The following is a 13,734-nucleotide window of genomic DNA, read 5'->3' on the forward strand; positions in this document are numbered from 1 at the left end:
GTAATTTTCCAGACATTCAGGCAGCTTTACATTGTACTTCGCAGGTTCGAATTTCACAACCTGCAACTTGGTTTCTCAAGCTTAATTAACATACCTTTTAGCACCTAGCCTCAAATGGGGGAAGGAAAAGGAGGATTGGGAGGAGTACCATTGTGTCGGCTGCCCAGCCCAGGTTCTTCAGGAAAAGAGAGCCTGGGTGAATAGGGCTGCACCTGGAAACACTTTAGGGAGGGTGTCCTTTTGACCTTAGAACAAAGACGGGGTGCCACCCAATTTACTTTGACTGAATTCTTTGAGGGAAGAACTTTGCCTTTTTGGAATTTTACAGTCTCGGCTTTTAGGAAAATATTACATTTATCTGTGGATATCAGGGCTTCATGTATGCAATTAATAACAAACAAAACTGAACAATAAGATGAAAGACAGTTTGCTATGTCTGCTAAGTGACTAGAGTTTGTTCCTCAGAGCTAGCGGCCTGTACAGTCTGCAACACTTGGGCCCACAGGGCCTCGAACTCCTGACTGGGTCTGGACGGTCTGCAACAAACAAGAATAATCAGTAGTTGGAAAATATGGTCTTGGTGACATAAATGGCACAGAGATTGCATGGTAGAATTTTGTAAGACCAGTGTGTTATTCACTGGAAATAACCTTTTTTCAAAACACAGTGACTTTATATGTGGATATCACTGAATGGAATACACAGGGCTCAAATCAACTACGTGTGTAGAAAGAGATGATGGAGAAGCTCAATATTTCCACTCACAAAAAGGCTAGAGGCTGACTTTGGAAAAGATCACAAATTGTTTAGATATAAATTCAAGTTGAAGTTGAAGAAAATTGAAACAAGTACACGGGAGAAAAAAATATGACTTTGAGTATTTTCCACCTAGATTTAGAAACCATCTTAGGAAAATGTATGACTCATTGAACATGAATGTCTGAAGACCAGATGAGTTGTGAGATGACATCAAGAATGAAGAAAGCCAAAGTTCATTTAAAAGACAGGAAAGAAAGAGAAGACAAAAATGGATGTTAGAAGAGACTTTGAAACTTGCTCTTGAATGTACAGTAGTTAAAGTGACTGGAAGAAATGATGAAGTAAAACATTTGAACAGAAGATTTCAAAGGACAGCTTGAGAAGACAAAGTAAAGTAGTATAATGAAATAGAAAGATCTGGAATTAGAAAACCAAAAGGGAAGAACATTTCAGTGTAAAGAATTATTTCATGTCTCTTCTAGCCATAACCTGGGGTGGTGGCAGTGGTGGTGTGCCGTGGATTCATAGCGACCCTGCATAGGATTTCCAAGACTACAAATCTTGACAGGAGCAGAAAGCCTCATCTTTCTCCCATGGAACCGCTGGTAGTTCCGAACTGCTGACCTAGAGTTTAAGCAGCCCAACTCATAACCACTATCAGAACTCCTAAGCTATAGCTTGTAACTTCCACCAAATGATGTTTTTGCCTTGCTGGGTCTGGGTAAGAGAAGGTAGGAGAAGATGTTGATAGAATTATATGAGTTAGTTGTGAGTGGTTCACAGAGTTAATTGTGATTGTAAAAACTTGGAAGAACTCTAATGTGTATAAAATGAACCATCTCATGAAGGGGGCTTTCACTGCTATCAAAGAAAGAAAGAAAGAAAGAGAAAAAAAAAAAAGCCAGGAATGGAGCATGTCCTTTGGCCCTAGAGGTTTTAGTGCATGGAATCTTCTCAACTCAGGGCCAGAAAGCTGTGACACCAGAGGAGTTGCAGAAAAGCAGCAATGGCAGAACCAAGAACCAAGAACGGGAGCACAAGACAGTGTGGTAGGCTTCCCAGACCATGGAGCAAGTAAAGCTGAATGATTGTAGGCAGGAGGCTTGCTTGCAGATTGGGGTGCCTCCAGGCACCCACAGAGCTAGAGCTGAGTACCTTTAGGCTGAGGTTTATGGGAAAGTGGTGTGTCCTGTGTGCATTTATCAGCAGCCCTAAAAGAGCTTTGTAACATTGCCAGAGCAGGGCAGAGGCCAGTCTGAGGGCCAGAAAGTCCTGCCTGAAGGCATGGCTGAGGACAGATTGTCTAACTAAAGAATAATCCCTGAACATTCCTGACCCTGAATTGTAACCTGTTAACTTTCCTAATATAGCTCATAATTGTAAGTATGGTGGCTGAGTTCTGTGTGGCCATCACAAAGAATCACTGAACTTAGTTGAGTAGATAGAGAGTGCTGTGGGAGGAATGCTTGGTTCCTGTTTTTTTTTTGAAAACGTACTTAGCGTTTTTCAAGCTGAAAGAATTGAAGGAAAAATGCTGCAAGCCTTGACTTGCAATAGTGAAGGATTCTGTCTGCAAAATACTGAATGATTCAGGAAGAATCAAAAGAAGATGGAAGGAATACACAAAGTCACTGTTATAAAAAGAATTGGTCTAAATTCATCCATTTCAGGAGGTAGCATATGTTCAAGAACTAATGGATTGAAGGAAGAAATCTAAGCTGCCCTGAAGGCATTGGCAAAATAAAAGGCTTCAGGAATTGACAGAATGTCAATAGAAATATTTCAACAAGTGAATATAATACTGGAAGCACCCTCATCTGTGCCAAGAAATTTGGAATACAACTACCTACCTGGACAACCCACTAGAAGAGATTCATGCTTGTACCCATTCTAAAGGAAGGTGATCCAAAAGAATGCAGAAGTTACCAAGCAATGTTTTTATGTTTTTCTGAAGATAATTTAAAAATGATTGCCTCAGTATACTGACAGGTAACTACCAGAAAAGCAAGCCAGACACAGAAGATGATGTCATTGTTGATATCAAGTGGATCTTGTCTGAAAGCAGAAAATACCAATAATATGTTTGTGCTGTTGAGTCGGTTCTGACTCATAGTGACCCTGTATAGGGATTCTGAGGAGTAGTTGATGGGTTTGAACCACTGACCTTGTGGTTTAAACTGACCTTGCAGTCAAGTGCTTGTCCTATAGTGCCATACATACCAGGACTCCAAAATCTGTGCTTTATTGACTTTGCAAACCCTTTGATTATGTGGTTCATAACAGGTTATGGGTAGCATTGAAAGGGATGGGAATTTCAGAACACTTAATTGTGCTCTTGTGGAAACTATATTTAGACCAGGAGGCAGTTGTCCAAGCAGAACAGTGGAATACTGCATTACTTAAAGTCAGGAAAGACATGCATTAAGGTTGTAGCCTTTCACCATACTTACTCAGTGTGTATGTTGAACAAATAATCAAAGAACCTGGAATATATGAAGAAGGGTTGGAGGGATTAGACTCATTAACAACCTGTAATATGCAAATGACACAACCTTGCTTGATGAAATTGAAGACTTAAAGTACTTACTGTTCTGTATGGATTATGCTTGAACATAAAGAAAAACCTAAATCCTTACAATTGGACCAATAGCAACATCATTATAAATGAAGTAAAGATCAAAATTGCCAAGGATTTTTATTTTACTTGGATTCACAATCAATGCCCATGGAAGCAGTCATCAAGAAATCAAATGACACATTGCATTGATCAGATCTCCTGTAAACGATATCTTTAAAGTGTTAAACAGCAAAGATGTCACTTTGAGAACTAAGGTGCCCCTGACCCAAGCTATGGTATTTTCAATTGCCTCATATGCTTGTGAAAGCTGTACAATGAATAATGAAGACCAAAGAAGAACTGATGTCTTTGAATTATGGTGTTAGTGAAAGTGTTGAACATATTATGTACTGCCAGAAGAGCAAACAAATGTTTTAGAAGGAGAGTCAGAGCACTCCTTCAAATTGAGGATGGTGAGACTTGTCTTATGTACTTTGGGCATGTTACCAGGAAGGACCAGTCCCTGGAGAAAGACATCATGCTTGGTCAAACAGAGGGCCATTGAATAAGAGGGACACCCCAAGCAGATGGATTGGCATATTGATTGAAATAATGGGCTGAAACAGAATGATGATTGTGAGGACGGCAGAGGACCGGGCAGTGTTTCCTTCCATTATACATAGAGTCATTATGACTTAGAACCAACTGGATGGCACCTAAAACCAAAAATGATTTTAATATACATAAGTTCATATTTTATTACCTTTTAATGCAAAACAAGAGTGAATTGAGCTATAGCATGCACAGATCCTGTTGAGCTCCTTCAGTGAAGAAATAAGTCTCATCTGTAACCAGTATATGAGTTGTTGATAAGCCATCTGACACAATGCTAAAAACAACAGCATTTTTCTCAGTAAAGTTATGTAGTCCTTCAAGTCTTTCCCAACTTTCCACTTCTGCATGTACTTTTCTTAACAAATGCTGTATCTTCTGAATTAAAAAAAAAAAAAAAGATCAGAACTGTTACAACCAAAAGAGATACAACTCAGTGTGATGTGGTGTCCTAATGGGATTCATGAGCAAAAACAGAATATTAGGCAAAAATTAAGGCAACATGAACAAAGTATGTTTATCAGTTAATAGTGATGTATCAATATTGGTTTATTAACTGTGACAAATGAATAATACTAATGTGAGATGTTCATAACAAGATAAACTGGCTGGTGGGGGTGCAAGGGAACAATATATTCAAGCTTCACAAGTTTTCTGTATATTTATTTTACAGTAATAAAAAATATTAAAAGAAACCAGGGTGGCCATGTTCCGTTGATGTCCATGCCAAATGAGGGCTGTAGGGACGCAGAGGTTAAGCACTCAACTGCTAACTGAAAGTGGTTCAAATGTACCAACTCCTCGACGAGAGACAGATGTGGAAATCAGCTGCTGTGAAAGTTTCATCCTTGGAAATCCTATAGGGCAGTTCTATTCTGTCCTAGAGTGTCCCTCGGGGTCAGAACTGACTTAACAGTAACGGGGTTTGGTTTTGATTTTATGATAGGTTTATTTGAAGTAACATTTGTGACTGCTTTGCCACAAAACACTCCCCCCATAGTTTCACTTAATCCTTACAGCAATTGAATAAGATTTTATTATCCTCGTTTTATAGTTGGGGAAACCAAACTCAGAGATTGTCTTACCACCCACTCCAGTTTGTATTTGCTCCTGTTGTTAGGTGCTGTTGAGTCGATTTCGACTTAGAGCAACCACATGTAACAGAGTAAAAATGTCCCAAAGTTTTCTAGGCTGTAATCTTTATGAGTGGAAGCGCTGTGGCTCTGTAGGATAAACACTGGACTGCTAAACAAAGTGTTGTTGGTTCAAGCCCACCAGCTGCTCCACAGGAGAAAGATGAGACTTTCTGCTCCCACTCCGTGAACCCTTTACAGGGTTGCTATGAGTTGGAACTCAACAACACTGTAACAATCTTTATGGAAGCAGATCACCAGGTATTGTTCCCCCAGAGCCACTGGGTGGGTTCGAACCATCAGTTTTTCCGTCAGCATTTTAGTAGTGCCCCCGAATTAGCCATATCGTTTTGTGCTTCTGTGTCTGGGCACAAAGTTCCTTTTGCCAAATATTCACTCTCACCTCTCTTTATCTGTCTACTAGATTGCCCAAACTTTCTTTAAAAATTTGTTTAGATTTCACCTTCTCTGAAAAGTCTCCTTTGATATTCCCATGAATTAGTGATCCCGTAGTCTGCATTCCTTTGAGCCCTGTACACATGAATTCTCATGTTGAACGTGTCTGACTCCCATATTGGACTGTAAGCTCCATGAGGACAGGATTTGTCTTTGGATCTTTGGATCCTCACAGTCTGGTCTGATCAACAGTGACTGGGAAATTTGTATCTCTTGAATAAATGCTCTAGAAACAAGGAAGTCACACTATGTAGAGGCTGGTGTGGGACTGGTGGGGTGGTGGAGAATGATCTGCCCTCACCAGTTGCCATTGAGTTAATTCTGATTCATAGCGACTTGATGTGTGCCAGAAAAGAACTTCACTCCACAGGGTTTCAGTAGCTGATTTTTTAGAAGTTGGTCACCAGTCCTTTCTTCTAAGGTGCCTCTGGATTGACTCTAACTGCCAACCTATTCGTGAGCACCCTAGTTAGTGCTTTACTAGTTGTACCACCCAGGGACATGTCCACAATCTGAAAGATGCAGGCGAATGTGGACAAAGACCTAGAAGGTTTCTAGACTGAAGTCACCAGGGAATTGCTCATATTCCAGGATACAGGATACACAGTGATTTGTATTTGGAAAATGATCTGAAGTCCTAAAATAAAAGATCCACAGAAGCAGTTAATTTTTGCTTATCCGTGTCTTTACATGAACAATTGCTTCAACCATAAGAGGGGTTCTGAAAGCCTCGGATCTGCACTGGCTTGTGTTTTCTGGCCTTGATCCCTGGCTATCACTGAGCCGACATTCTATTTCTCTTGCTCCTATTTCTCTCCCATTGTTACTTTTGCCTGGTCCAGCCCACACAGCATGCAACATCTTCAAGGCCATGAGGTCTGTGGTAGGGGGAGGCCTCCTAAAGGAATTTCAGACTAAACTTCCATTGGCAAGCTACCCTCTCAAGGGCACAGAGACAGCTCAGACAACAGCCACAGCTGTCCAGGGGGATCCAGAGCTTCTAGTTGATTCCTGTGCATTCAATTATATGGGCTTGAGAAACAGCCTACTGCTCTGGGCAAGGTCCTACAGCCTGTCCCTTTGGGGCCCAACCCTATGAAGGCACAAGGACATTTGCTGGATCATGGGCAGCTGGCAGCATTTTATAATTGCTGGTTTTGTACCATTGACATTGCTACTTTGGGAATAAGGGTTTGTTTTGTCAGGCGGTGACTGTTTATCGAGCATGTGGCAAATACCATCTGCATGGTGCTTTGTAGTCCACAGTGCAGCCACAGATCTTACTCCATTTGATCTGCACAGTAACAGGAGGATGGGCATGACTCCATTGTTTTTAACCCTGTCTTGCAGATGAAGAAACCGAGGCTCAACAAAGTAAAATGACCTGTCCAAGGCTGCTCAGCTAGTATGTGGAGTTTGAATCTGGGGCCAAGCCCTCTGGTTTCCTAAACTGTGCTCTGCCTGCATGAACTCATTTACACCCCACAACAACTCCAAGAGGAGGCGGTGGTGGTGGTTATATGCCGTGGAGTTGGTTCTGATTCATAGTGACCCTGTACAGAGTTTACGAGGCTATAAATCTTTACAGGAACAGAAAGCCTCATCTTTCTCCCATGGAACAGCTAGTAGTTTCGAACTGCTGACCTTGAGGTTCACAGCCTGATTTGTAACCACTACACTACCAGAGCTCCTTCCAAGAGGAGGGGTTGGTGCTTTTCTCGTTTCAGGTGAAACTGATGTCCTTTCAGGTGAAACTGATGTCCTGAGGTCACACACTGCCAAAGATCACACAGCCAGTTGGTAACAGAGTTGATGAGCCAACTCTCCTGATCTCAGATCCAGGCCTTTTTTTCCTTTTCCTTGGGAGCTGGTATGTTTGAGAACAAATGCCTGCTATCCATGTACTTGTAATAGAGCTGGTGATGATAAGTAGCAAATGTGTATGCACACTAGTTTGGGCTGAGTAATTCCATTGGTGGACTTAGGTTCCACATCTCATTGGTGAGCCAGGTACTGTGCTGGCTCTTGGCCCTACAATTGTGAAAGTATCTTCCCTTTCACATTAAAGTAGCAGTGGTAGCATCAGATACAGACTGGCGGGGTCCAGTCCAGAGAGGAAACATGAAAATAAGAGCAGGGGTTGGAGCCTGTGTACCCAGGGACAGGTTACACAATCTTACAGGTGTAATTTTAAATGCTGAAATTACTGTGAACTAGTTCTGTAAAAGAAAGGCAATAACTCCTACCTTCTAAGGCTACATTAAGGATAGAAATGAGATCACGTATGTAAAGTGTATGACTTTGTTCCTGAAGTATATGCTTAAGGTGTAGCCTACTTAAAAATAAATGGCAGGTAGAATCGGGCTGTGAACCGCAAGGTCAGAAGTTCGAAACTACCAGCAGTTCCGTGGGAGAAAGATGAGGCGTTCTGCTCCCGTAAAGATTTACAGCCTTGGAAACCCTGTGCAGGGTCGCTATGAGTCTGAACCGACTGCACGGCACTTAACAACAACAACAGTATATTATGAAGGGGCCTTAGTGATGCAATGGTTACGACATGGCTGTTAACTGAAAGATTCAAGGTTCAAAATTATCCAGCACTGCGTGGTAGAAAAGACCTGGTGATCTGCTTCTATAGCAATGACAGCCTAGAAAACCTTACAAGGCAGTTCTTCTCTGTTACACGGAGCTTCTGTGATTCAGAATCTACATGACTGCACCTAATAGCAACAGTATAGTGAGTGAGGGCTGATAGCCAGGTCTAGGGAGGAAGCGGGGAAGCGTTCTAAGATGTTTTGGTGTCTGTGGCTCTGAGCACGTCCTGGTTGACTCATGTACCTCTCTGTACATTTGTCTTTTTCACTTGCCAACCTAGGGACAATGCTGGGCAAACATTAGAACAACTAGCTGTGTGAGTTTGAGCAAGTTACTTCATTTCTCTAAATTGCCTTAATAGTAAAAGTAATAAAAGGTAATAAAAGTGCCTTCCTCAGAGCTTTGTAAGAATCAAAATGAGGCAATGCATGGAAAGTCAGCACAGTCCCTCAACACCTAACACGTTTGTAATGTATATTGGCATCCATGAACATCATTGTACCCGCTAGCTTCCTCTTCATCCCATGAGCCAGCTGAGTGTTTTCAGCCTGGGGATCCATGTTGAAAGACTGAGGAGCCTCATCCAGGATTAGAATGGGGAGTGCCATGTTTGACTTAAATTATATGCTAAAAGTGGAATGGGAGCAGAACATCTATGAATATCCCCAAGTACCTATTAGTCTAAAATTTGATTCTTTTTCAGTTTGGGTCTTAGTTGCTTCCTCTATTGATGAGGGGGTTGGGCTGGCTGAATTCCTTTTTAGCTCCATCATTTTAGGAACCCAGTGACTCCATCCTTTGGCTGAACTGAACATAACCATTACCCAAAATGCTCCTCTTTAAAAAGTTGGCTGCAGCAGTGGACAGGAAGGAAATCAGCTCACTCCTGGCTCCTTCCTCTCTGGGTCCTCTGGGAACATCTCCATGACATAGCAGTCAGTTCTGGATTGTCCAGAGGGCTCCCTTACAGTCTGCACACAAACAACCCTTTAGGGGCTGAGCACTTACTGCATGGGACCGGGTTGAGACCTGATGGGGGAGGGTGGTCAAGACTCTCTTTGATGTGCTTTCCTCCTCAGAAGCAGCGAGATTCTGGTGGAACTGTATCCATTTTGGGACAGTTGTTGAGACTACTCTTGTGTCTATGAAACAGGGTGCTCAGAACTGTTCAGCCTTAAGGAGCGATGGACCTTGACCACCGAAAGAGCTTCTGAATAGCCCTAGTCATCTTCCCAGAGGAGAGAAAGACTGGAAATGAAGCTACATCTGGAGAGGAGGAGAATTCACAGAGCTCCCACTCTGTTGGGGAGTTCTCAAGATATGAAGAGGAATAAAACAAGGAGTTTGCTCTCTAGGAAAGTGTCTTAGTAATCTAGTGTGGCTATAACGTAAATACCACAGTAGGTGGCTTTAACAAACAGAAATTTATTCTCTCACAGATTAGGAGATTAGAAGTCCAAATTCAGGGTGCTGACTCAAGGCAAAGGCTTTCTCTCTTTGTTGGCTCTGGGGGAAGGTCCTTATCTTTTTTGCTTCTGTTTCTTGGTTCTTTGAAGACCTCATGTGGCATGGTATCTCTCTTCCCCCATCTATGCTTGTTTGTTTGTTCAAACTACTCTTTTATATCTCAAGAAAGATTGATTTAAGACACACCCAAATACGGTCTCATTAATATAGCAAAGAAACTCCATTCCAAAATGGGATTATAATCACAGAGATAGGGTTTAAGGTTTACTACACATATTTTGTGGGAGACACAATTCAATCCAAAACAACAAAGAAGGCTGAAAAGTTGCTTATTAAAAAAAAAAGTCTGTCTCCTCCAACGTGAATATAAACTGCAGGATGGCAGTGATTTTGTTCATTCTGCTCTCCAAGGTATTCCCTGGCACTGACATAGCAGGCGCTCAATAAAGAAATATTCATTAAATGAGTGGAGTCCTGGTGTAGCGCTGTAGGGTAAGCACTGAACTGCTAACTGAAAGGTTGGTTGTTCAAACCCACCAACTTCTCCTAGGAAACCCTCAGGATTGCTGTGAGTCAGAACCAACTTGACAGCACTTAACACCAACTACTGAATGGAACCATTTCAATACCACAGCATAAGAATGAAAGCATGATCAATGTGCTGATAGAGTGATGGAGGAAGGGAAAGACACCGTGGTGACAACTGAACGGGGTTTTGAAGGTTATGTAGAAGTGCATCAGCGTGTAAGAGTAACAAAGGGTTCTCATTAATGATTGTCTGAACCTTAGAGAAGTTAGAATCAATACCTTCAGGTTGTCACATGGGGAAGAGACATTAGTGGCATGCCTTTTATGTGCCAGTGCTATGCTAGGCAACGAACACATGCTGTCGTATTTAACCTTCTGACTTTCCTGTGCAACAGACATTTTATAAACACAAACTTAAGTTTCAAACTTCAGTAACTTGCCTTGGCTTACCAGAGCTAGTTAGTGGTGGAGGCTGGGTTAGACTTAGGTCTTTTTGTCTCCTAAACACTTAACTCTTGCTACTCTAGCAGCCTCCTAGGCAGGCTGGCCCTCCTTTAAAGCACGGGTTACCCTAACCATGGGATAAATGAATTAAATGTCCCTCTGGAAAGAGAATCTTCTGTTGTAACTCCAGGTCCCAAGGCCACAGCTTACAAATAAGCTCCAAGATTTCTTTTTTATTGGGGGTTAAAAATAAGAAAAAGAACAGACTTTTTAGTCTGTAGTCTTCCTGTGTCACTTTCTCCCAATCCACTCCTGCCCCCTCTCTGTCCTCCCTTTCAGCCTAGCATCTTAGGAACACTCAGAAGCTCCAAAAGGAGCCTGAAGAAGCTCCATCTATCACTGACCTTGAAAGGCTCCAGGACAGGGCTAGGGGCTGGGAGAGAGGGAGGAGAGAAGGTGAGGACTAGTCTAGTTGCTCCAGAGAAACAACTGCAGTCCCTAGCCCCATTTCCATGGAGGGGAGTGCCCAAAGTGTGGGGGTTGGAAGGGAAAGGGGGAGAGGAGGAGGAAAAGATAAGCTGGCAGCAATTTGTCTTTTTAATTGGCTCAGATGCTTGAAGGAGAGCTGCGTTGTTATTCTCTGGCTCTGGGGCTGGACTCTGTCCAAGCTCCTGCCGGGGACGTGTGCAGTGTGGGGCTGCAGAAAGAGGCCGGGTTCAAGGAGACAGAGTGGGAGGCAGTGCCTCATGCTCAGAGGCTGCTTTTGCTTCTCTGGCATTTCAGAAATTTAAAACAGTAATTCAATGACTGAATTAGACATATTTTAAAGAATCCATGGATTCTGAAAGGCCCTCCCTACTCATTCATTCTGCCTTGAGGATGGTCTGCCTATTCACCCCAATAAAAGGGGCCTATAGGATTCCTGGTGTGGCGCTGTGGGTTAATGCGGCAGACTGCAAAGCCATTGAACTGCAATGTAGCGGTTCAAGTTCACCAGCTGCTCCTCGGAAACCCTATACAGGGTTGCTATGGGTCGGAATCTGCTCAACAGCATTCAACAACAACATAGAAGACTGTTTGAAAACAGATTGTCTGGAGCTTAGACCTTTACTTTAGAAACAATCATATAAATAATAAAACAAAACAAAGCAAAACAAAAACAGTTGCTGCTGAGTCAGTTCTGATTCATGGTGACCCCATGTGGGTCAGAGTAGAACTGTGCTCCACAGGGTTTCCCACAGCTGATTTGGGGGCAGTAGATATGGACGTCTTTCTTCTTACGTAACTCTAAGTGGACTTGAATGGCCAGCTTTTTGATTAGCAGCCAAATGATAATATTTTGTTGTTGTGTGCCGTGGAGTCAGTTCCGACCCATAGCGACCCTGTATAGGGTTTCCGAGGGTGTAAATCTTTACGGGAGTAGAAAGCCTTATCTTTCTCCCGTGGAGCAGCTGGTAGTTTCGAACCGCTGACCTTAAGGTTCGCAGCCCGATTCGTAACCACTACGCTACCAGAGCTCCTTAGACACTACTAAAATGTTGTTGCTGTTGTTAGGTGCTACCGAGTCGGCACCAACTCATAGCAACTTTAGGCACAATAGAACTGCCTGGTCTTGTGCTAACCTCTCAATCACAGCTATGCTTGAGCTCACTGCTACTGCCACTGTGCCAATCCATCTCCTTGGGGGCCTGTCTCTTTTTCTGCTGACTCTCCACTTTCCCAAGCATGATGTCTTTGTCCAGGGACTGCTCCCTCCGGATAATATGTCTGAAGTATGAGAGATGAAGTTTGGCCATTCTGGCTGTACTTCTTCCAACACAGATTTGTTTGTTCTCCTGGTAGTCCATGGCACTTTTAATATTCTCCTCCAACACCATAACTCAAATGCATCAATTCTTCTGTGATCTTCTTTATTTATTGTCCAATGTTCACATGCATATAAGGTTATTGAAAATACCTTGACTTGGGTCAGGTGTGCCTTAGTTCTCAGATTCACATATTTGCTCTTCAATATTTTAAAGAGGTCTTTTGCAGTAGATTTGCCTAATACAACATGTCGTTTGAGTTCTTGACTGCTACTTCCATGTGTGTTGATGGAAGTCTTTGATAATTTCAACCTGTTTTCCATTTATCTTGATGTTATTTATTGGTCTAATGGTGAGGATTTTTGTTTTCTTTATATTGAGGAGCAACCCATACTGAAGGCTGTGGTCTTTGATCTTTATTAGTAAATATTTTAAGTCCTCTTTGTTTTCAGCAAACAAGTATGTATCATCTGCATATTGCAGATTGTTAATGAGTTTTCCTCCAATCCTGATGCCATGATTTTCTCTATGTAATCCAGCTTCTCTAATTTTTTTGCTCAGCATGCAGATTGAATAAGTATGGTGAAAAAATACAACCCTGGCACATACCTTTCCTAATATTAAGCCTTTCAGTGTTCCCTTGTTCTGTCCAAACAACTGCCTCTTGGTCTATGCACAGGTTCCTCATGAGCACAATGAAGTGTTCTGGAATACTCATTCTCTGACATATTGTCTGTAGTTTATCATGATCCACACAATTGAAAGCCTTTGCATAGTCAATAAAGCACAGGTAAACATCTTTCTGGAATTCTCTGCTTTCAGTCAAGATTCATCTGACGTCAGTCCACACCCTCCTTTGTATCTTGCTTGAACCTCTGGCAGTTCCCTGTCAATGTACTATTGCAGATGTGTTTGAATTATCTTTAGCAAAATTTTACTTGCATGTGATATTAATGATATTGTCTGATGACTTCTGAATTCTCTTGGGTCACCTCTCTTTGGAATGGGCACAAATATGGATCTATTATAATCAGTTGGCCAGGTAGCTGTCTTACAAATTTCTTGGCATAGATGAGTGAGTACCTACAGTGCTCCATCAATTTATTGAAAGATTTCAATTTGTATTCTATCAATTCCCAGAGCCTTGTTTTTTGCTAATGCCTTCAGTGCACCTTGGACTTGTGCCTTCAATATCATTAGCTCTTGATCATATGCTATTTCTTGAAATGCATTTCTTTTTGACCATTTCTTTTTGGTACAGTGGCTCTGTATTTTCCTTCCATCTTCTTTTGACGCATTCTTCATAATTCAATATTTTGCACATAGAATCCTTCAGTATTTCAAGTCGAGGCTTGAATTTTTTCTTCAATTTCCTCAG

This window comes from Chrysochloris asiatica, unplaced genomic scaffold, assembly GCF_000296735.1.
Source record: "Chrysochloris asiatica unplaced genomic scaffold, ChrAsi1.0 scaffold00064, whole genome shotgun sequence".
Classification (NCBI taxonomy): Eukaryota; Metazoa; Chordata; class Mammalia; order Afrosoricida; family Chrysochloridae; genus Chrysochloris; species Chrysochloris asiatica.